The 22,103-nt window shown below is 47.1% G+C and overlaps 1 long non-coding RNA gene across 2 annotated transcripts; it reads right to left on the bottom strand.

The window, feature by feature from the left end:
• Window positions 1–1,315: 1,315 nt before the first annotated feature.
• Window positions 1,316–21,612, bottom strand: LOC134477604 (uncharacterized). Of its 2 annotated transcripts, none has more exons than XR_010049627.1 (6): window positions 21,338–21,612; window positions 21,032–21,180; window positions 14,803–14,919; window positions 8,426–8,493; window positions 6,510–6,573; window positions 1,316–3,483 (listed from the first exon to the last, which is right to left on the bottom strand). It is a non-coding gene; the product is annotated as an uncharacterized LOC134477604 (long non-coding RNA). The 2 variants fall into 2 exon arrangements; XR_010049628.1 differs by having other exon boundaries at window positions 21,514–21,606.
• Window positions 21,613–22,103: the final 491 nt, after the last annotated feature.

Raw genomic sequence — 22,103 nt, 5'->3', positions numbered from 1 at the left:
TCCCTCTTTCCTTTCCTTTGTTTTTTAGAATCTCCTAATGTGTACACTGAGCTATTTTCTTTTCTTTTTGTGAATATAAGCCTCTCTCGGTGGTTTAAACCATAGATTCTTGTTCAGAACCACACGGGGAAGGGAGATGGCACTTGCTGCCCCCACATCAACTCTGAACAAAATTTCTACATTACCCATCTTATCTCTAGACAGTATTTCCCGTAGTGTGGAATGGAGAGAAAAAAGCATCCCTAAAAAGCTCTAACCCTGGCCTTCAGAGTAAGGTTTGATGATCATCCTTCCTCACTGCCAATGTCTCTCTTCCCATTAGCATCTTTACTTCTCCTGTCAAAATTCCAGCTAGCAGAACGGACCCCCATCCTTTAGCCTGTGCCTCCGATGGCACTTCCCAGGCCTCTGGGGACTGCTGGTCAACCAGGTCCCTATCCTGTCTTCTGACCATGGGGGGTCAGAGCCCCAGCACTACCTTTCTTGTGGGGGAAGGACTCCCTCTTTCTCTACTAGTTTTTCTCCCTTCACATTCTCTCCCTTCCGTGCTCCCAGCTCCTCCGTCTTCTCCCTAAATAACACATCACCCTGGAACCAAATCAATCACCCTCACACAACATCCTTCCCAGGGGGCCTTTTTGGAGAATGTGGTACAATCTTCCTGTCACTTTGTCATCCTCTGAAACCCAGCAGCGGAGAGTGGCAGTTGCTGTCAGCACAGCATTATGAACAATCTCCCTGGGATGGGTGGAGAAGGGAAAGGCAAGCAAACACGGAGCTCCTCTGGGGTGCTCGCTCCCCAAGGCTGAGCCTGACTTCTCAACACATTCTTCACTGTCACACAGCTGTGGATATGCGGAAGACTCCAGAACCAGACCAGCAGGCCTCATGCTCTGGTGTCCTCAGGTCTCCCCGCTGCTCATCTGGCTTGGCATTTTGAAATGGAACCACAGAGGAGAAAACCAGATGCTGGTGACAGAGGCTGGGATGGAGGAGAGGCTGAAGGTACAGGTAGCACCAAAGGGTGGAGGTGGGACGGTGCACACTCACCTGGCCCTGAGTGTGCTGAGGAAACGATGTCCTGGGAAGTGAACGGCGGGAGGAAGAGTGAGGAGGGCGAGGGTACAGATGCTCTGGAGTACTTGAAGAAGTGGCCAAGAAGTAAACATTTCACTGTGTGGGCAGCAGGGAGCCTCTTGGGGTTGTAGCTGGTCTAGCATTCCGGAAGCAGTGTCACGGACCATTTTGTGCTGCTGTAATAGTGTCCGGAGCCGCTTCCGTCCCGCGGAATGGAGCACACGAACACTTAGCCTCTGCAAGCACCTTTATTGACTGGGCAGCAACCTCAATACATGTCCGTCCTCGACGGCTTCTTCCGTGTTGTGCGTCAGGCACTTCCTACACTTGGGCTTATATAGCTAATGTTATCCAATCATGGGATTACACGTGGGGACAGGCGATTGGGCGGCAACAAGGAAGCAATCAATCATTACCATATATGGCGGGGACAGTAAGCCGAGCAAGAACCAGGAAGCAGGATGTGTGTGCCATCTTGGGCACACGATGGGCGGGGGAGCAGCGAGGCGGTAGGCGGACGCCATCTTGTGGCTATATTCTCATGGGTAATACGGCAGGCTCCCAACATAATAGGATACCTGAGACCTCACGGAGGAGTTTATGTGGCTGGGATTCTGGAGGCTCTGAAGTACAACATCAAAAGACAGCGTCCCATGAGGGCTTTCTTGTCTTGTGATTCCAGGGTAAAGCATGAAATATGGAGGACTATTAACTCGTCTTACCGAGAAACGTCTCCTTCTGTTATTGCATTGATTCATTCATGAGCTCAGAATCCTTATGACTTAGTCACCCCTCAAAGTTCCTGTCTCTCTGTGCTGTCATGTTGGGGATTAGGTTCCTGACAGGTGACTTACGGGGGATAAATTCAAACCACAGTCACCGAGACTTCCTCTTTAGTCCTTGGGTAGGATGCTCCACTGCCTCAAGGGATGTCATCACTTCTGTGATTTTCCCTACTTGATCTTTTCTGCTCCAAGCCATCCCAGACCCTGTACCGCATAACCCTACCCAAAGCCCAGTCCTAACTTAGTCACATGCACTCAGAATCCTTCCAAGCTCCCTATTGCCTATCAGCAAATTCCTGTTTGGGCCTCCATGCTTTAATGTCCTCTTTTGTTCTTGCTTTATTTCCATTTTGTGCAACCTAGGATCCAATCAAAGTGAGCCACAGATTAGGTCATGCTGTGTTGTGTTCAACCACAGAGGTAGTAGGGATCTCCTGCTATGAATGCCATTATTGGGGAGTTCATCCCTTTCTCTCTCCGTTTGTGTCTCTAGTGCACAAACTGTTCTCACCCTTTCAGGCCAAGATCAAACGGTACCCCAATAGGAAGCTCCTCCAAAAGCTTTCTTCTCTGTACTCCCTTAGCCGCTTGGATCACTGGTTGTCTTCTCACTAACTATGTGTAGGTCTGACCACTCCCACTGTACACCTGGAAGGACACCTTTAGCTGAGCCTTGAAGAGGTCATCTGATCACTAATTGTGGAATTTACTCCAGCTGGGGATCCCCTGTCGTTATTGGTTAGAGGGTATCAATGATTATCTTTGTCTCTGCTCTCAGGAGAAAATGAAAAGAAGGAGGAAGACAGACACAGACACTCAAAAGAGCCTCCCAAACATGCCAGAAAGTGCTGAGCCAGTTGTTCATTTCCGACTCCTGCGTTGTTTATTACCAGCTTGCGTTCAGGGACAGCACACCTTCCACAACCTTAGTGACAATTACCAAGGAAGCGTTAGACTCATTTCCTCATCTCCAACTGCCTCTAATACGGTCTAATTTTAACCCTACCCCACCCTTCCTGGCTGTCTAAAATATGCAAATGAGCTGAAATGACAGGCGCCTGCCTTTCCTTGCAGCTGTCTGTCTCCCTTTCCCTCTGTGGGCCAGGAGCGGTGCAGAATTTGGGGGCTGCAGCTCTGCCTCTGTTCTCTGAAAGCTTGCCAGATCGAACTTAGGCTACTCCTTGGCTAAAAAGGAGAAAGTGAGCCCCAAATGACATACATTTGTGAATATGTTTAGCATTTATAGATGTCATCACAGAGATCCAAGAGTACCAATGCCACCAGCATCAAGCATTAAATAGTTGTAAGGATGCTGACTGATGAGTGAGTGAATTCAGCGTACTGGAATGGTGGACACAATGAAAGGGAGAAGCAAGAAAAAGGCAGAGTTCTAGCTACCAGCAGGGAAATGCCCAGATTTTTATGCAGCGAGCCTTGGGCTAAAAAGACCGCTGAGGAGCTCAGGGCCTGCGACACTGGCCGGACTTTTGGCTAAGATGGCAAAAAGCAGCAGCTTCGCTGTCATCTGCCCGGTGCTTTCCACCATTCGTGCCGGGAGTTTTTCTTGCTGCCTAACTTCAGTCCTCCTCGTCCAGCCTCAGCTCACTCGTGCCGGTTCCACCTTCAAGGGAGACAAGGCATTACTTGCTCATTATTCTAGCAATTTTGCTGTTTCTATAAAGATTGCTATTTTTTTCATTTAAAATTACACAAGGCTGGGAAATAAGGGCAGCAGTAAATACAAAATAAGAACAACAGCAGGGAGGGGCGGGCCAGCTGTAAGGCAGACCCTGGCCAAAGGTGAAGGTCTGGAGAGGACTCCGGCTGTGGAGTCACCAGGACCCCCAAGCACGCCGGTGGAGAAGGGTTCCTCATGTTGATTCTCACCTCAGCGCCATGGCTGAAGAAAAAGCTGCAGGTGGAGCTGGCACAAGCTCTGCACGCAGCATTTTACCAGGCTGCAGCCAGCTCTGCAGCCCTCTTCTCTAATTTTAGAGGGCTTAGGTGCTACAGCTGGGCCAGAGAATGGTGGGCTGGGAGGCCCACCTCGATGCACATCTAAAGCTGGGAGCTAAGGAGGACGGATGACCTTTCTCAACCCTGGAGATGTTTGAAATGGATGAATTCTAATGGGATTATCTTTCCAGGAGAGCTGGCACCAGGGGCTCCATAAGGGAGATGGTTCACCTGCCTGCCTCAACCACATTGGTCAGATTTCTGCAAGGCTCCCAACTAAGTGATTTTCAGTAGTAGTGGCCAGACCAAGGTGGACATGCCTTGGCATTCTTGGTGTCCTTAGGTACCTGTGGGCGAGCCTAGGAGATGCCCTTCAGGATCCTTAATCTTTCTAAACACATGGCTAGCCCTGGGAAGACCTCTTCTGAGATGACCTCCCCAGGGTGCCTCATATTTCTGGATTCGTGGTGACTGGGCCTTGGGAGACCTGCCCTAGATCTCTTGATGTCTTTCTGCCCTTGGGAGAGGTCTCTCCTAGCGAGACTTCCCATCAGTGTCTTAGTTGTTTTCAGTGACTATTGTCAGGCCTGAGACCTGTCCTGGGCTATATATCAGTTCTTGGCATTCAGTAGCTGAACTTTTGGAGAACTTCCCTGGAATCCTGGGGTCCTTTACCACCTGGTGGATGGGCCTAGAGAGATCTTTCTTGGGCTTTTGGCATCTTTGGCCTCCTGACCTGTCCTGGGCTCCTTGATGGCCCTGAGCTCCTGATTCCTGGACCTTTGGAAACTTTCCCTGGGTTCCTTGGTGTCTGCATCTGGGGGCTGAGCCTCAAAAGAACTGCTTGAGGCTGCTTGGTAGCTATGGGTGCCTAGTGGTCATCTCTAGAGAGACCTACCCAGGGTTGTCTATCACTGTTGGATGACTCTTGCAACGTCACCTGAGACACCTGGATGAAGTTATCCATCTTCTTAATTGTCCAAAGACACTTTCCCTGCTTTGGGTTTTGAGGCTGCAACCTTACAAAAGGGGGACACACCTCAGCATGCTCCTCAACCAAATGAGCTCAGGAGACAGCTGTCACTGGATTGCGATGCCTGTTAACAAGAGTTGAGGCCCAGGACCTAAGCACTCCTCTCAGATAAGATGACCCTAGGGCCTATCTTTGTCTTCACAGTAAAGTAAACCTTTGGCTATTTATTTATATGTATTTTTTATGTCTTAGCATCTGTGTATTTATCTTTTGTCTATCTATCTATTTATTCCTTTTGTTTGCAGTCCTAGATATTGAACCCGCTTCTGTGTAAGGCTTTTTTTCAGACCTCCACCAAGTTCCCATTAAGTTACTAAACTGGCCAGGTCATTCTCTCCCTTGTGATCTTCCTGCCCAAGTCACCAGAATGCTGTGATTACAACACCACATCATTACGCTTGAATTCAGTGTGCTTTTGAGAAACAGCAAAAGCAAGCCTAGGAAAATGCTTTCTATGATTTAAGTATTTGTGACATTTTAACTTTCAAACCAACATGTATGCCTTGACACTTCAGATGTGGTATGCATGGTACTAAAGAATCTTTTCTGTACAAAGGAGCCATTTTTTTTTTTCTGAAGATGCAGTACTTTGCATATTCACTCAGAGAAATGTGAAATGTGAGGATCATTTTCTATCCCGGATTGATTCTTTCATCATTTGCATTTAAACACAGAGTATTTAAGACATTCTTAAATACTGAGACATTCTTAACAGTTTTGGCACTGCTGAAAAGCCCGGGTCCAAAGTATCATCTGAGATTTAAGGCAAACTTTTAACTGAGCCTATTTCAAAAGTTTCAGTCCAAGTTGGCTAGCTTGGACTTCAATACAGAATGGTGGAAAGTTATTACGGTTGGTATCTGAATATCTCCTCAATGCCTCATGTGTTCACAGGGGGTGCTTTTTGGAGGTAGCTGGGCCTAGGGTTTGTGAATAGAGATAACGGGTGTGTGGTAACTGGAGTAGTCCACAGATTGGAGCAGCACAGTTCTTGGTGTAGCTGAATGGATTTACTGAATGCAGAAGACTCACTCTGGGCATGAATGAAGCAAAACAGAATAAAAGGGAATGGGGAGCTCACTGCTCGCTGTCTTCCTGCCTGCCATGCTATGGACTGTCTCCTTTGCCACCCTGCCCTGCCTTGGATTCTGCCAACTATGGACTAAAATCGCTGTAAACAATGAACTAAGATAAACCTTTCCTCCTCTAACTCTTGCATACTAGATATTTTGTCCCAGTAACAAGGAAGGTAACTGATAAAATAAAGGTCCTAGTTAAAATACAGAAGATTAACATTATCAGTTGTTGGAGAAGAAGGGAACATGGGCACCTCTGCTCCACTCCAGGGTTCCTCCAGCACTGGGTACCTGCCTGGTACACAGGCTGTAAGACAGGCCTAGAGGGTCCTCACTGCCCCTCTGCAAAGCTACAACACAGTTGGTTCAGAGGCAGCAGGATGGAGAAAGTTGCACAGGCTGGTGCCCTCTGCACAGAGCCTGTGTCTAAATTGCTATTTAAAGTTACACATCATCTTCTGCTAATTTTGAATAATACGTATATGATAAAAATGAAATGCATACACTAAGATGCACATTTTTGGATAAGATTGTGTTACAGGTTCTTTGCTTCATAATGCACTAGGTATGTCCTCCACCTACCTTATTTCCATTTGCTCTCCACAATAGTCACATGATTCGGATGTCTTTTCAATCTATTTTTGCTCTGTTAAAAGAAAAACACTGTGAGGTTGAGCAACTTCCTTCCCAGTCCCGCACAGTTTATAAGCCAGCCCAGTTTATAAGCCAGCCTAAGATGGAATCAGGGTTCCAAAGCTTGCATTTTTGCTATGGTTGACTGTTCCTTACTAATTGTCTTCTGAAGCCTGTTTTGGAATGAATAGCACTGGTTTTCATCATTTTGTGTCTCTTATAATCTTTGGAACTTTTAATTCACTTACTGAGCCAATGCTGATTGAACACCACAGGTCCTAAGTACTGGGTGGCATTAGTAATGGCAGGTCACCGAGCAATCGGCCTAATACAGCTGTAATAAAAGCTGCAGTGGGGCTTCCGCACCCCAGTGGCCACCCGCTCATTTTCCTCCGTTCCCTCTTCAGTCACAGTCTACCTCTCTTCCTGCCCTCTTCCACTTCCCACATAAAAATTGCAGCCACATGTCCCTCAGAAACCGTGCTAACCAGCCAATACACAGTGGCTGGCTAGTGACAGAGAGCTGAGTGCTTTATTTTTCCAGTAAGTCTCTAGAAAATTTTTTAAAGAGCATCACATCTCTGAGCGAGGGTACTTCCAGAGTATTGGTGGCAGACCTACTGGGCATATGCCACAGTGGGCTTTTTGTGTCGTGAAAAGTTCTAAAAGATTTGCCATCACTGCTCTGGAGGTACATAATGATTTCCCCAAAGGAATCGTGGGCACGACTGTTTGGGGAACCAGTTTCCACGTCTGCAGCATCCACGTGCACTCCTCCCTGATCTGCCGTGGGATGTGATTCCACTGGGATGTCATGCTGTCCCTAACTTCCCAATACCTCTTTAGTAGTTGTGTTCCCCACCATTCTTCTCCTCTTTCCTATGTCTTACATGATTTACACTAAAGGAAGAAACTTTTTGAACATCAAGAAAGGAGACCATATCAATATACCAGTCAGGGTTTAGTGCAGAAAGCCAAAGCCTTTTAGGTATTTTAGTCAAGAAGGGATTTTGTGCAAGAAACTAGGTATCTATAAATTACAAGGAAGGCTGCAAGTGTCAGTTCTGGGCGGGATCTTTGGAATGATGTCTGGAGAAGTACAAAGGTTGCCCCGTGCTTATCTGACACTGGAGCTCCGTAACTGCTGAGAGGTCCTTCATGCCCAGAATCTGGAGATGGAACCCCAAAAGTGTGACCTGGGCATGAGCAACTGACATCAAGGAGTTGGTAATTCATAGCTGTTTCTTAAAACACAGAAAGGTGAAGAATAAACACTACAACTTCCTGCAGGAAAACCCCAGTCTTTCTGTCCTGGGGGGCCCCCAGAAATCTCAGGAAAGATGCTTGACGGTCACCTTCCAAATCTCACCCAACTGCACTGAATGGTAGAAAGTGACTACAACCCCAGCTCTATGCACAAAAAAACACTGACCATGTGATTGTTAGTTCTCTATCATCTCCAAATAGGAGAGAGAAGTGGAGACTGGAGAATCACCATAGACCCCCTTGAACTTAAGGCTTCATAAACCTGTGGGTGCTCTTCTATAATCTTCTATATATTTCTATTAATAATTGGATGTGTCACGTGTGGACATTTTGCATTCATGGGCTGATGGGAATGATGAATTTTGATGCAAGAACTCCACATTTTCCTTCCTCAACTCCTGAGGGATGAACCCAAGGGCAAAGAGCAATGAGAACATCATTCAGAACTACCGAAGGTGGCCTTATTTCACCCAGGGAACATCTATGGCAAGGCTCTTCATAGCTTAGGGTGGAATGCTAAGGTTTATCTAACATGACAAACGCAATGGTGCATGCTACAGTCCTAGCACTCAGAGTCTGAAGAAGAAGAATCACCTTACATTCAAGGCCAGCCTGGGCTCCGTACTAAGTTCAAGGCCGACATGAACCACACAGCAACATGATGTCTCTAAATAAATAAATAAAAATAAAAAACATATCAATAAGTGTCTGAGTGCATCAGTCTCCCATAAAGCTCACACTCTACATTTTCACTGTTCTCAGTTGGAAGGGACTTGGCAGGTGGCAGTACCCTCACACACACACATCTCAGACACACGCTTTGCATGGTTTGCAGAAGGAGAAGGTGGAGCTCCTCCCCTCCCTCAACATTACATCCTCAAGTCGTGGGAACACATAAACACACGTGAGAGGTGTCCCCGTCTTTCATTCTTTCCTGCTGCCAGCTGTAGATCTTCTTCTTTATTCTTTTCTAGCATCAGCTGATGAGATTTGGATTCATTTAATGAAAAAAAAAGCCGAGCATTCCACAATACATAACGCTGTCAGCAGCTGTAATAATAAGCCACGGCATGCTGTCCACTTACAGTGATACAGTTCGCCTTCTGTGCTTTCGTTGTGAATAGCGTAGCAACAGTGAGTGTCCATCCATGGACAGGCCCCTAAAGTCTTGCACATTTAATATTTTCCACAAATTTTTTACATATACTATTTCTGATCAATTACCTAATACTAATTATTGTAGGAATATTTCAAAGAAAAGAAAAATGTTTTACTGTTCAGAAATTATAGTTGCAGAATATTTTTCAGTCTTGAGACTGAGCCCAGGGCTTGTACATGTTAAGAAATGGTCTACCGCTGAACTACAGCCCTGACCCCCACAGAAACTATTTTTAAAAATTAGTTTTAATTACATATGATGAGATGATCAATAAAGAACTTTAAAGCATAAGTATACACAATAAAACAGTGAAAAATCTATGAGAAAGTGGGATAGAGCTTAAGAAGAAAAAAGAATAAAGTAAAATTACCAAGTGCAAAAGAGCTTTTGTTTTTAGAGGGGAGAGCTTTATTTGATCTTATTATGCAGATAATGGTAAGTATCAAGGTACTATTGTGTTAAGTTTCTTCTGATACATCTAAAAGAGTGCTGTAGTGATTTATAACTTAGAAATAACATCTTATTAAACTGTTTACATTTATGATAAGTTTACATGGGAAAATAATTTCTTTCTATTTATTTATTTGTGTGTGTGTTTAATTATGTGTGTGTGTGTGAGTGTGTGTGTGTGTGTGTGTGTGTGTGTGTGTGTGTGGTATGGGGAATACAGTCCAGGACCTTGCCACATAGGTACATGCCCAACTCTGTTTTTATATTTGTTTTGAGACAATAATCCTGTAACAGGCATGGGCCACCACACTGGGCTTTTTCTAATTCCTCATAGGGGCTTACAAGCTGAAATTCTGGAGGGTTCCTGATCCAAACCCAGCAAGAGCCAACCTAGGGAATGAACCTACAATGAAAAAACTGTAAAACACTGGGGGCGGGGGGAAATGCTTTTGATCAAGCCAGAGTAAAGAGGTTACATTTGTTGAGCAGGGCTGTGGCTTATGGAGTCTGATTTCCACTTTTATGGCTCCAACACTGAGGGCACAAAGTATTCAGTGTCAAGTGCACAGGCACCCAAGTGAAACCACCTGGATGCCAGTGGCTCTTCCACCTGCCAGTGGGGGACTTGGGATGGGCCTGGAGCTCTATGTATCCTGTTCCCTTCATCTGCCATATGGAGAGCCTTCTCTGTCCCTGAGGGGTGCTGAGGACTAAGCGTGATCACCCAGAGTCCCCAGAATGACACCAGCGCCTGGAATGACTTGATGGACACCTGCCATGTGTACCAACAGCTCTGGCATCCAGGAAGGAAACCGAGGCCCAGAAAGCATAGCTACCTTGAGCTCTGACCCAGTGGTCCCCACTGCAGGGGTGGCCATGGAGTGGTGCCCACGCTTCACATCTTCGTGCCTTCCTGGGCTCCTCTCCTGCTCCATCCTCTCCATAGTAGGTGGAGGGACACGGAAGCCTCTGCAGTACAATTGTCCCCAGAGGCAGAGGGTAAGGGGTTCCAAGGAAAGGGGGATGGCTTTCTGGGACACAGGGTTCACAGTCTGCCCACAGATCTGTCTGCCTGGCAGTTCTAGTTCTTGTATCAAAATTCACAAAACATCTGCCTCTGGTTTGAAGGACCTTTTGTCTTTTCTAATACCCTAAAAGAATCCATTCTTAATGTGTCACAAAGGAACTAAAAGGGGTAAAGAGTAAAGGGATAGAGGTGTGGGATTGTCACTTTCTCTGGAAATTTAACCTCAACCCCAGCCTCAGTCTAGACAGACAACTCAGAGAAGGAAGATGCCCATGGACTCCGGTCTCTTGGCTGAGGCCAGCATCAGCTCTGTGGCTTCCCTGTCAGCCACAGAGAGGAGAGACAGCTGTGCCCTCCACACAGGCCTCGGACCCCAAGGCCAGCCAGGCTCCAACGCCTGACACTTGTAAACTAGTATTCCACGCAGCACCCTGTTTAGTTCCTCCCTATGTATTAAAGATTTTGTTCAAGTGTTTACCTATTTATTCTCTTTTTCATTCCAGCTGATATTATAATTAAATTTCAGAAAACCAGAGACCTTGTCTGTGTTGTCCCTGGCTGAGTCACCATGACCTGGTGGAGCTCCAGCACCAGGTGGACCCCCGGTGATTATTCAGGTGCTTTCCTGAGTGCCTGGGTGGCTGAGTGGTGACTGAAGGTCTTCCCCTCCTCACTCCTCCTGCACTGGGACAGCTTCTGTCTCTCTAGCTCTGCAGGATGGACCCTCTTTCTCTCCCTGCACCTGAACTGACATACATGCTCATCCTTTGAAACTTCGAGAACTCTGGGTATGTGCCGCACACAGTAATAGGCATCCAGTGGATGGAGCCTGCGATACAAGAGATAGGGCCTGCTTTAAACAAGTAAACAGACACATACTGTGTTCCTCTTCCTGATAGCTTTAAGGAGGAAATGAAAATGAAGAGACAAGGGAATAGGTGCTGGTGTGTAGTTTATCACGGGGGAGAAGCGAAGGCTTGAAAGATGAACCCACACAGAGAAGGGAAAGATGTTTTCTAGGCAGAAATTAGCAGTACATATGTGGTTCTTGGCACACACATGTAGTCAGGTTTGTGCACACACACACAAGTTGTACATATTTGCACACAAAGTCTGAGATACGGGGTAGATGCTGTGGGGTAAGAGCTGAACGAACAAGACTGGAGGTAGCTGAGAAGTGGGGTGGCCAGTGCCCAGATGTCCTGCGAGGCGTCATTAGGTAGTTACATTTTTGTGGCGGGTCTGTAAAAAGCCTTGAGAGGGCTGAGGTAAGTGGTCATATGATCCCACTTATATTTCAAAAGGTCTCTGACTACTGTGTGGAAAGCAGATTGATGATGGAGAATGGAGGCAGAGCGGCTATTTAGGAAACACTTCATGCAGTGCAGGAGATTGCATGATAATACCTTTAATCGAATTCCTGCCCTCGGAAATGTACACCCAGTGGCCAAGATCGCTCATTCATTCATACATTCACTCATTCAGAAACTGATTAGTAAGAGCTTATGATATGCTAGCAAGAAAGACCAACAGTCTCTGCCTCTGTGGAGCTTATCTTCTTCTAGGGAAACAGATTACTAAGCCCAAACAGGCTCATGGCTGGGAATCGAGAGCCATGGAAGCAGCAGGAGAGGCCCCTGGCCTTGACCTGGGGTGTCAGGGGCAGTCAAGGTCAGCAGAGAGCTCTGGTACAAAAGGGACACGTGAGCTGACCCCACGCCTGCCTCCTCACACAGCCAAGGGGTCTTGGTGTTAACTCACCTTACTGACCACTCACCTGGCCACGGGCAGGCGGGTCCTGATGTGACCCACATGCAGGTAATCAGCTGTGACTCTAGACTTCTGCCTCCCCGTACTCAAAGACTCAGCCAGCCACTCAGATGTCCAGGCCACAACCCGGGGCCTTCCGCTCTTGTCCCTCATGCTCAATCTCACCAATTCCTGTTCATTCCACTTCTTAGAAACCTGTTACCTTCTTCTCATTTTCCCAATCCTGTTGCCACTCACCTGGCCCAGACCACCATCTCCTACCTAAACCTTCTCCCTGCTCTGGATGCCCAACATCCCACCCCGATGGTTTTGTGAGCCTCACTATCAACTGGCTGCATCCTCACGTCTCAGCTTGGAGGCCCCTTCCTTTGTGGAAACTCTTCAGAGTCTTTCCCTGGCTTTGATGCCTTCAACCACCAGGCGCCACAACCCTGCACTAAGCTCAGAGTTTGCATCACATGCTGATCTCCTCCATCAGACTCTGAGTTCAGTGAGGGCTGACACTGCCTTTCTTGCTGTGACTCCTCCTCACCAAACAGAAATTTCTGTGCAGGGTCATTTGATAAGGGAGATGTAGCCCTCAGCTGGAAAGTTTGGGAAGACTTTCGTGATTGTGTGTAGCTGTGTAAGAAGTCCGTAGCACACATACAGTCGGCCCCCAGTCCATCCAGCCTGTCCCCCATGCCTCGCCTCTCCTTGGCCTTCCCTCCTTGCAGGGACAGCTGCTGTGACCACAGATGGTGAGAGGAAACCCGATTTATGTTTCTTTATTTGGTGTGGAGAGTGCTGTGACAGACAGAGATAAATTACCTCTGCCTTTGCTCCATTCGCATATTTCTTCTCCTTTACTTTGTGAATCTTTGAATGTGACTGTCTGACAGGGGCCGACAGGCAGGTGTGTGAGAGGGAGAGAGCCGGAGAGCTGTTTTGACTGAGAGGAGAGCTGCTAATGCATCTGTGGCTGTTCCCAGCGTGATGACAATTATAGCTCTGATGAGGAAGAAGGGAGCAGGGCTGGGGGAGAAAGTGTCCTCTTAGATGTCAGAGCCAAGGGCCTGAGAGTGCTGGGCCTTCGTGCTGCCTCTGAAAATCTTTAACAAACTCAGTTGTGTGTGAACCTGGTGGTGCTTCCCAGTCTCATAATTTGTTGTCAGAAATCAATCCCTGCAGACCCTCCAGGGAGATTTCTAGCTCCTCTGCATCCTGCCCCAGGGGCCACGAGGAGGGGGTCTCCCGCTCCTATTTCTGTCCTTTGAGATCAGAGAGCAACCCCCAGGCTTCACCCTCTCACTGTGTACCTGAACGTTCTCCGTATACGACACTGGTGCATACTTTTTACTTTCACTTCAGTGGACAAAGGGAGAGAAATACTAGAGCTGACAGGACTGGGAGCAGAAGGGCATTGCTGGACCCAGGGGCTCTGCAGGGAGGGGCACGGGTTCCAGGGAACAGCACAGATGAAGCATAGGACACACAGCAGCACATTTGCCTGAGGCAGAGAGGGACGAAATAGGGAGAAGGGATTTTGTAGAAGCTGAGCACGGGGTCTCATTGCAAATGAAGCCAAAACTGGAGGACAGCAGCCAACTTCATCTACGCCTCCTGCAGACAGGAGGGCAAAGTAGGTTGTCCTTGTGCCCCCGCCTGCCTCAGCATCCTTGGAGCCAGAAGGCAGAGAGGCCACAGAGAAGCCAGCCAGATAATCTCCCCCAGCAGGTTCTGGGCCAAGAATGGAGTTCTAGATGAAACTTTGCTTTCTTTCTTCTTAATAACTATGTTCTTGTATCTCCGCCTGTACATGCAGGATCATAGCACCAGCACCAGCAGCAGCAGGAGCTTTTGCCAGGTAGCTATATTAGGCTTCCTTGTTCACAAATAAAAAATCGTCTGAAAACTTAGCCCTAATCCTGACTGTGTCTTGGCACCATAAAGTCTTCCGATCTCCACAGTTATCTACCCCAGAAAATAACTAACAGGACAGCCTATATTTATTCATTGCTAACTATGGGGAAGCTTTGTGCTAAGTGTTGTAGCATTTATCTTCCATAATCCTTATTAGCTCCATTTTGTGGATGAATACATAAAGCTAGAAGCTAATCAGATATATAAATCTAGCTTTTCCAGTGTCATATGTTTCTGTCAAGGATCTCGGCCTCCAAGACAACCTCTCTGATTTCCAAAGTTGTTTAGGTAACACATATTTTTAGATTCTCCTCCTGTGATTTCCAAAGACGTCTTTGGTAATCTTCCTTTGGAGCCTCCTTAAGGATCTTAGTACCTATCACCTAGTATTAATTACGGCTTGTATACCATGACCAAATTATCAGGGTACCATTGGAAACTATCCATGTAGTCTCAGGCCAGTGTGTGTACCTGTGATCCAGATTCAGCTGCGTAGATAAGAAAGACACCCCAAGACAATGGTTCTCAAACTTGGCTGCCTTTGAACTCCATGTGTAGCCACGTTTGAGAATCATTTCTTACAAAATGCTAGAGAAACAAGATGGAAGGAATCTGGGACTCTGGATGATCTCACGGAGGAGAAGCTCCTATCAGCTGGGCGCACTTACCATGCCCAGTTACATGAGCGAGACATCACCTGCATTTTATTTATCCTCACAGATGTCATGGTGGAGGTCCTTCAGGAGATGGAAGGGAAACTTGGTAGTACTTGGACATGTCAGTCACTAGATGGGAGATATAAAACAGTGACAGTCACAGGCTGGCACACACACACACACACACACACACACACACACGGACTCAGCTCACATGCATTTGCTGCACAGATTTCTCTCTCAGCCACCATCAGAGCAGCAATCAGCTGGAGCCGCAGCTTTCCTGGCTTCCCGCTAGACTCTGATTAAGGATGGAGCTCTCCACCCACCTTCTTCACTCCACGGCACAATGAGCTCCGGCTTCCTCCTTAATACTTTCTTCCTGATCATATAAAGCAATTAAATAAAAATTTCCTGTCATCTCTCCTGGAACCTGACTCAGATTCCATCTTGTTCTTGTCCCATAAGTTACTCCTAACTCACAACATCCTATGATTTAACTAACCAGCTAGAAACAGTGACAGCTAGAAACTTAGATGCTTGGTGTAAACTCAGGGAAAGTCATGCTTTACCTGCTGCCCGGAAGGGTGAGGCCAGACCAGCTTAGGAGCCTTAGAGTTGGAAATAAGATTTTTTTGGCTACGGGGAAATTAATATGAACAAAATATATGAGTATAAGAAGCCACAATAAAGCTCAATTTATGCATGCTCCTGACAAGTGGAGACCTCAAGGTGAGCAGAGAAAATAGTAGTAATTCCCCAGGGACCTAAAAAATGGTAGCTCTGGAGTCCAGTACCATGGACAGGGAAGGGCAGGCAGGAAAGGGCAGGGAAAGGAAGAAAAGGCATCCATTATCCAGCTGTGAGGAAGAAGTTAAGGCACAGTCTGAGAAGTCAGCACTGGGAAGAGACACTTAGACACATAACCACCCAGGATGCTACCTCTTGGAGACCTGGGGACAAGCAGGATTATGAATGAAAACCAATAATACACCGACACAGATAAAGGTTATAGCCCCAGAGCAGACAAGGGGTGCTACTGAGAGCCTTCGTCTTGCTACCCAAGATCAAGTACGGAGTTCCCTATTGCTCCCTGAGGGGCCTTAGGCGAGGGACCAGCTCTCCCTAAACTTCAGTTGCTTCATCCATAAAATAAGTATGATGGAAAAAAAGAAGAAAATAAGAAAGAAGAAAGAAAAAATGAATATGAAGGTAGAGAATGTTCCCTGAAAATTCTACTTTGATGCTAATAAGACCAAATAAGATATGTAATACAAGTAATAAAATATAACTTCTTTTTAAAAAATTATTTAAAAAGAAAATAAAGCATAAAAAGGGTAGAAATAATACATAATTTCAAAAAATTAAACAGTAAGAAATCACTAGTTGATAATTACATATTGTCCTCTTAGAAATAGTTGTTCAAGTTATAAAAGTAAAGCATACAAAGTGGACATTCAAACAGTGAGACTGCAAACAGTTCTGGTCAATAATCCAACAAAAACCTAGTAATATGGTTATCAATCCCACACACTTAAACATACATGCAGTTATATCCTTTAGAGCCCTTTCTTTTTCTATCTTTTTTACAATATCAATTACACATTTTGGGTTTTATTACTCCTACATTTGTTATTACTTTTTACACTAGAGACACAATGTGATATTTATAAATATGATTCTTATTTATTTCACTAATGAGGATAGTCTCAAGTTATCTCCATTTACTTGTGAAGGTCTCAAGATCACCCTTTTTTATAGCTGAGTAAAATTCCACTGCATAAAAATATCATGTACTTTTCATCCACTCTGTGGTTGATGGGCATTTTGGTTGTTTCCAAGATTTAGCTATTACAAATTGTGCTGCTACGAACATGAGTGCACATGTATCACTGTGACATGACCTTTTCAGTTTTTCTAGGAAATTCTCAGGAGGGGAATAGCTGAATTGAATGGAACTTCCAATCCTAGTCTTCTGAGAATTCTCCATATTGATTTTCATAGTGGTGGCACCAGTCTGCACTCCCACCAACAGTGGAGCAGTGTTCCTTTTCCCTAACAGCCTCACCAACATTTGTTATCAGTTGATTTCTTGATGGCAGCCATAAAGTATAACTTCTAATGGATATTCACTCTGTAATTTTCTATCAACTTCAGTTCAAATTCCTGTGCTGAGTATAACTTCACTGTAATAGCTATTTATCAAATACTTGTGGGAACATTGTTGATTTCATTATTTTATAAAGAAGTTAAATAAACAGGAGTGCTTCAATTCAGAGGTGAGTGGAAAGAATAGAAGAATGCACGCAGGCAGACAGGATCAGTAACTCAAACCTTACATGGATCGCCAGCGCCTCGGGTGTCTTCTCCTGGGTACCCTGCTTCTGTGTGCTGTGGTTAGACTGGGAGAGTCCTGCAGAAGATAGAGCAGAACGGAGGCAAGGGCATGTGTCCTGGGACGAGCTGGCGTCCACACTCCCTCCTACGCTGACCTAAACAGACTTCTGGTGGCATTTGCCATGTCTTGCATGTGTGTTCTGGATCATGTAACTCCCACTCGACTGACACAGGGTAGTGTTTTAGTCTGTTTTGTGCTACTACAAACACCTAACACTGGCTAATTTGTAAAAAACAGGGACATTTCTTATGGTTTTGGACGCTGGAAAGGCCAAGCTGGGAAACCACACCTGGTGAGGGTTTCCTTGCTGCCTGCAGACACCATGAGGGGACAGAACTGTTTTGTACAAAAGCCATTCTTAAGCAGTGTCATTAACCCCTTTGTGAGGACGGACCCCTCAGAACCTCATCCTGTCCTACAGGCCCCACATTGTTGCACTGGGGACTAAGATTCTAGCACATGAACTTGGGAGGACACATTGAAACCGTAACAGGTAGCCCACCTGCACACTGCCCAGGGGCCACGGAGGTGGCCTGGCATTATCATTTCTTCCCAAGAGCAATGACTTGGAGAAAACTGGAAAGAACAGAGAAGTTAGCAGTGTGCGCAGAAGATTAAGGCACTTGAGGTGAAGAGAAGCTCGCAGGGCAGCTTGCAAGGCCACGAGCAAGCCAAAGTTCTGGGCAAACGGAAGTCATGAGAGAGAAGTCAGAGCAGAAAGCAAGGAAGCCAGCGGCAGCAGGAGGAGTGGACGATTTGGAGCCTTGGAGGAGGTAGGGCATGTTAGGGCGATGTCCTGGGCACCCTGACTCCCAGCACCCCTTGGATTGAAGGGCTTTCTGCCCTCAGTCTCCCCCATGCCCACCCCTTGACCCACCTCGGCCCTGCTCTTTCCAAAGCCTGATCATCTGCTCCAGAGAACCTTCCAAGTCCGGCTGGCGGCTCGTATTCTTACCCCCATGTGCATCCAGACCACAAAGCCTGTGTAGCTTAATGAACCTTGACTGAGGTTCTGTTCCTTGAAATCCAAAAACCTAAACCAACAGATTGCCCTTGGGGTTGTGGCAGCTTGAGTTGCAGAGCCCAGGGTCACTGGAAGATCACTTTGGGGTCTGGGTTGCAAAGACCCTGGAGTTTAGCTTAGCCCTGCCGCGGGGGAAGAGCTGGATTTGAAAGGCTAATGCACGTGCTTTTTGGAGCCCCCCAGGAGTCTTCACCTCAGGACTGCTCATGAGTCCCTACCAGCTGGCTGGTGTGTGCTGTGTATCTGTTGCTTGCCCACTTATTCTCGTTAACTAGGGACACCAGTGACAGTGGCCTTTCCTTATCTTGCCATCAGGACTATAATCAGCCAAGCTTGCTGGAAGCCTAACACGATGTCTGTATGCAGTGGTTGAAATGAAAGGGACAGAGGACTCCAGTCCAGTCCCTTTCTGCCCCTGTCTCCTCCAATTCCGTGCCACCAGGCTCTCAAACCCCAAGTTGAAGCTCCATCTGTTTTTATTCAGCTCCCTGAGCAGCCCCCCACACTTCAGGGAGTGGGGTTTGCATGTCGTGTTGAATTCCACCCAGGAAGGGTGGGCCAGGGAAGAAACTCCTATAAACCTTGAAGTATAGTTCAGGTGACTTGAGTCCGGGCTTCCAGGTATTTGGAATGTGGTCCGGAAGAGGATGTTGGTAAAGGAGCGGTACTGACTCTATTCTGTCTACACAGCCCCCAACAAGAGCCCCAGCTCTGCTTCCAATTTCTTGCCAGGTCATCGATAAAAACTGTGTGCTCACCATGTGCCAGCCACAGTTCTAAGTGTGCCACATACATTAACTTATTTGACTGTTAGGCAGCCCTAAGTTGTCATTAATCCTAGTTTTCCGACAAGGATTCAGGGCACAGAGAGATGAAGGAGCACATAACCAGAAGGCGGTCGCAGGATTCGGGGCCAGATAGAGTGGGCCCAGGGTCTGGGACCTGGCCGTCAGCCTTCTGTACTCGGACGCCCTGATATGGACTCTCCACCCATTTCCCGTCCTGCTCTTGGTTCTGAGCACAGCATCCAAGTTAGTCTTGTTTCCCTGAGAGGGTGTGCAGCAGCCCATGGGCTTGGGGGAAAGAGACAGCCTGGGGAGGGGTGTCCAGAGGCCTCTCCCCAGTTCAACAGAATATGAGGTCAAAGCCAGCTCTTCCCCTCGTGAAGCACCTATCATGGACATGAATGGGCACTTTAATGATCTAGCCTAAGCCTCCCATTACCAGGAAATTGCTAGTATTATCCCCGATTTAAAAATATATAGTTAAAACTTCATTTTTAAAAAAAGTTTTATTTTATTTTTAATTTGTGTGTTTGTGTGTGTGTGTGTGGGTGGGTGGGTGTGTGTGTGTGTGTGTGTGGTACTGGGTATTGAATTCAGGGCCTTGTGTATGCTAGGCAAGCACTCTACCATGAAGCTACATCCCCAGCCCTTAAAATTTTAAAAGGTTGAATAATTATTTTGAAGTTTTTCCATAGTTCACTTCCTTAAGATTGGAACTCAGTTCAGTCTGTATCTAAATCAGTCCTATCTGGCAAGTCACAATGAAAAGACCCAGTTCACATTAACCACTGCACTTCCTGGGAGGCAGAGCACTCTGACAGTCTCCCGTGAGGTGGACCCTGACCAAGGGCAAGCCCTGGGTCAGCAGTTGTGTAGCTAAAAGTGGGGGAGAGGCAGAGGACTCAGTCATCAACCATCGCTGTGGGGCTCCAAACCAGTGCACAGCTGCTGACTCCCAGAAACACAGAGATTAGTCGCAGCTTTCCCTGACTATGCTCCCTCTGACAGCTGCTTAAGAAAAAAACAACTACAAATAAATATTTGCAAAGTAACTTAGCTCCAGCCCACACACGCTGGCATAGACGCACTCAGTCTCTCTGGGCACTCACATGATCCCAATAGAACCGCAGTGACCTCGGTCTTTCCCCAAAATGCTGACCCAGTGTTTCTGGAGTCACTTGGGCTGGCTGGGCCAGAGCTCGAGGCCCTAGGAATGAGGGACCAAGCGTCTTCTCCAGGTCCTTCTGGAGGACAACAGGCTCTTAGGTCTCATAGGTTCCCTCAGGGGGAGGGGGCCCTAACTGCATATGAAGAATCAGTGAGCTGCCCTGAATACCTAAACAGAGAACGGCGTTAGGGGCTGCATCCTGTCTCTCCTTCATTTCACGAAACTTCCAAATAGTCTAAAGCCACAGACAGCTCCAAAATCACTGTGGTTTGGATGAACGAAAAAGTCAGGGTGGGCTGAGCGCTATCACAGGCAACCTCAAATTCTTAGTGGTTGACACAACAAGACAGGCTGCAGGAGTGGGCAGTGGCGGGTGGGAGGACTTCCCTCCCTGCAGGCACGGGGAAACTGGGGCTGTAACACCCGCAGCAAGGCCACCTCTAGGGAGGCCACTGCAAGAACAAAAGAGAAGGTGGAGCAGGGACACACATGCCAGGTTTTGATGGGCTGGGTCCACGAGAAGGGTATGTCCCTCATCCCCACATTCCACAGGCCAGAAAGCACCACACAACTACACTCTAAGACAAGGGAGACCCGAGAAGAAGAGGAGAAACTCAATACTGGGGAGCAGTACCCTCGTCTGTCACTCCCTGGAATGGAACACGACCCTCTTTCCTTTCTTTTTGAAGTCTCAAACTTTAATCATTCAGACAAGAGCGGATACCAAAGGGAGTAAACAGCAGAAACAGTCGTTTTTGAGTGCTGATTATATGCCAGAGCTTGGGCATAGATTCTTTTATTTAACCTTTCCAGGGACCTAATGCGAAGATACCAGCACTCCTGCTGTGTTTGGAGGTAATACTTACATGACTAAGAGATGACCAGTGGCTCCTCTTAGATCACACAGTGTGTGGGTGGCTCTGTGGGGCTCCAGCCTTTTGCAAGAGCTAAGCACACACAGCCTAGGAGCTAAGACGCTGGGGCTGAGATTGATCCAGGGCTGGGTTGCTTCAGCCTGCAGCAAACAACAGAGAAGCTGAGCCATTGTTCCTCTCAGCAGTAGCTTCACCCCTCTCCCAAACACGGGGTTGTGAGGAGCGATGCCTCTGAATGACAAAGCAAGTTGACATTGCGTACCATGCTGGGCAAAACTGCTTTTAAAAAGCACTTACTTTTTATGGTCTAATTCAGCATGACATTGAAGTTGCTCCAGAAGTGCCTCTGCCTCTTTGCTACCAGCCCTCCAGTTCCTTGTACCCTCCTCCCTCTTCAAACCCTCTGCCCTCAGAGACGCTCGAGTTCCTTGTGGGCAACTTGACCCACTCCCTGGGCCAGGTTCTGCCTCTACCTGAAGCGGGAGCTGCCCCAGATGGGGACTGCACCATCCCCGGCTGTGGTCTGGCTGCCTGTGCCTCCAGCACCCTTCAGTTCTGCAGCCCCAGAGGCTGCTCTTGCCTTGGCTGCAGGCCAGAGCCTGTCCACGGAGGTCATGGGCAGCTGGAGCAGACCAGCAGGGTTCAACCCTGGCTCTGCCAATTGCACATTAGTTTGAAGGCTTTGGTCAATAATTAACTCCTTCACTCTCTGCATCTGCAAAATCTTCACAGGCTGTAGTAAAGATTCAGTGAGTAATGCAGCTAAAATTCTCAGTTCAGTGCTTACCACAGAGAACAAACAGTGTTCTGTGTGCTATTAGTCCTAAGGTAAAATGTACTGAGTAGCAGATACTCCCAACGAGGTCGTCCCCTGATACCTGAGTAAGACAGTGCCATCCCTACGCAGCTCGCCACCCATGCTAGCTCTCTAGGCAACCTATATGCTCCAGAAGGTTCTGCACCTCAGTGATGCTGAATTAATGTGAGGAGGGCTGAGAAAGGACTTAGAAGCTGAGATGATCTGTATAAAGAATGGAGACGACGCAGAAGAGGTGAGCTGGGT

This window comes from Cavia porcellus, unplaced genomic scaffold, assembly GCF_034190915.1.
Source record: "Cavia porcellus strain 051 isolate PalLab524CR breed Dunkin Hartley unplaced genomic scaffold, mCavPor4.1 scaffold_9, whole genome shotgun sequence".
Taxonomy (NCBI): domain Eukaryota; kingdom Metazoa; phylum Chordata; class Mammalia; order Rodentia; family Caviidae; genus Cavia; species Cavia porcellus.
Note: the sequence above shows the minus strand (reverse complement) of the source record. Positions and strands in the feature narration are given on the sequence as shown.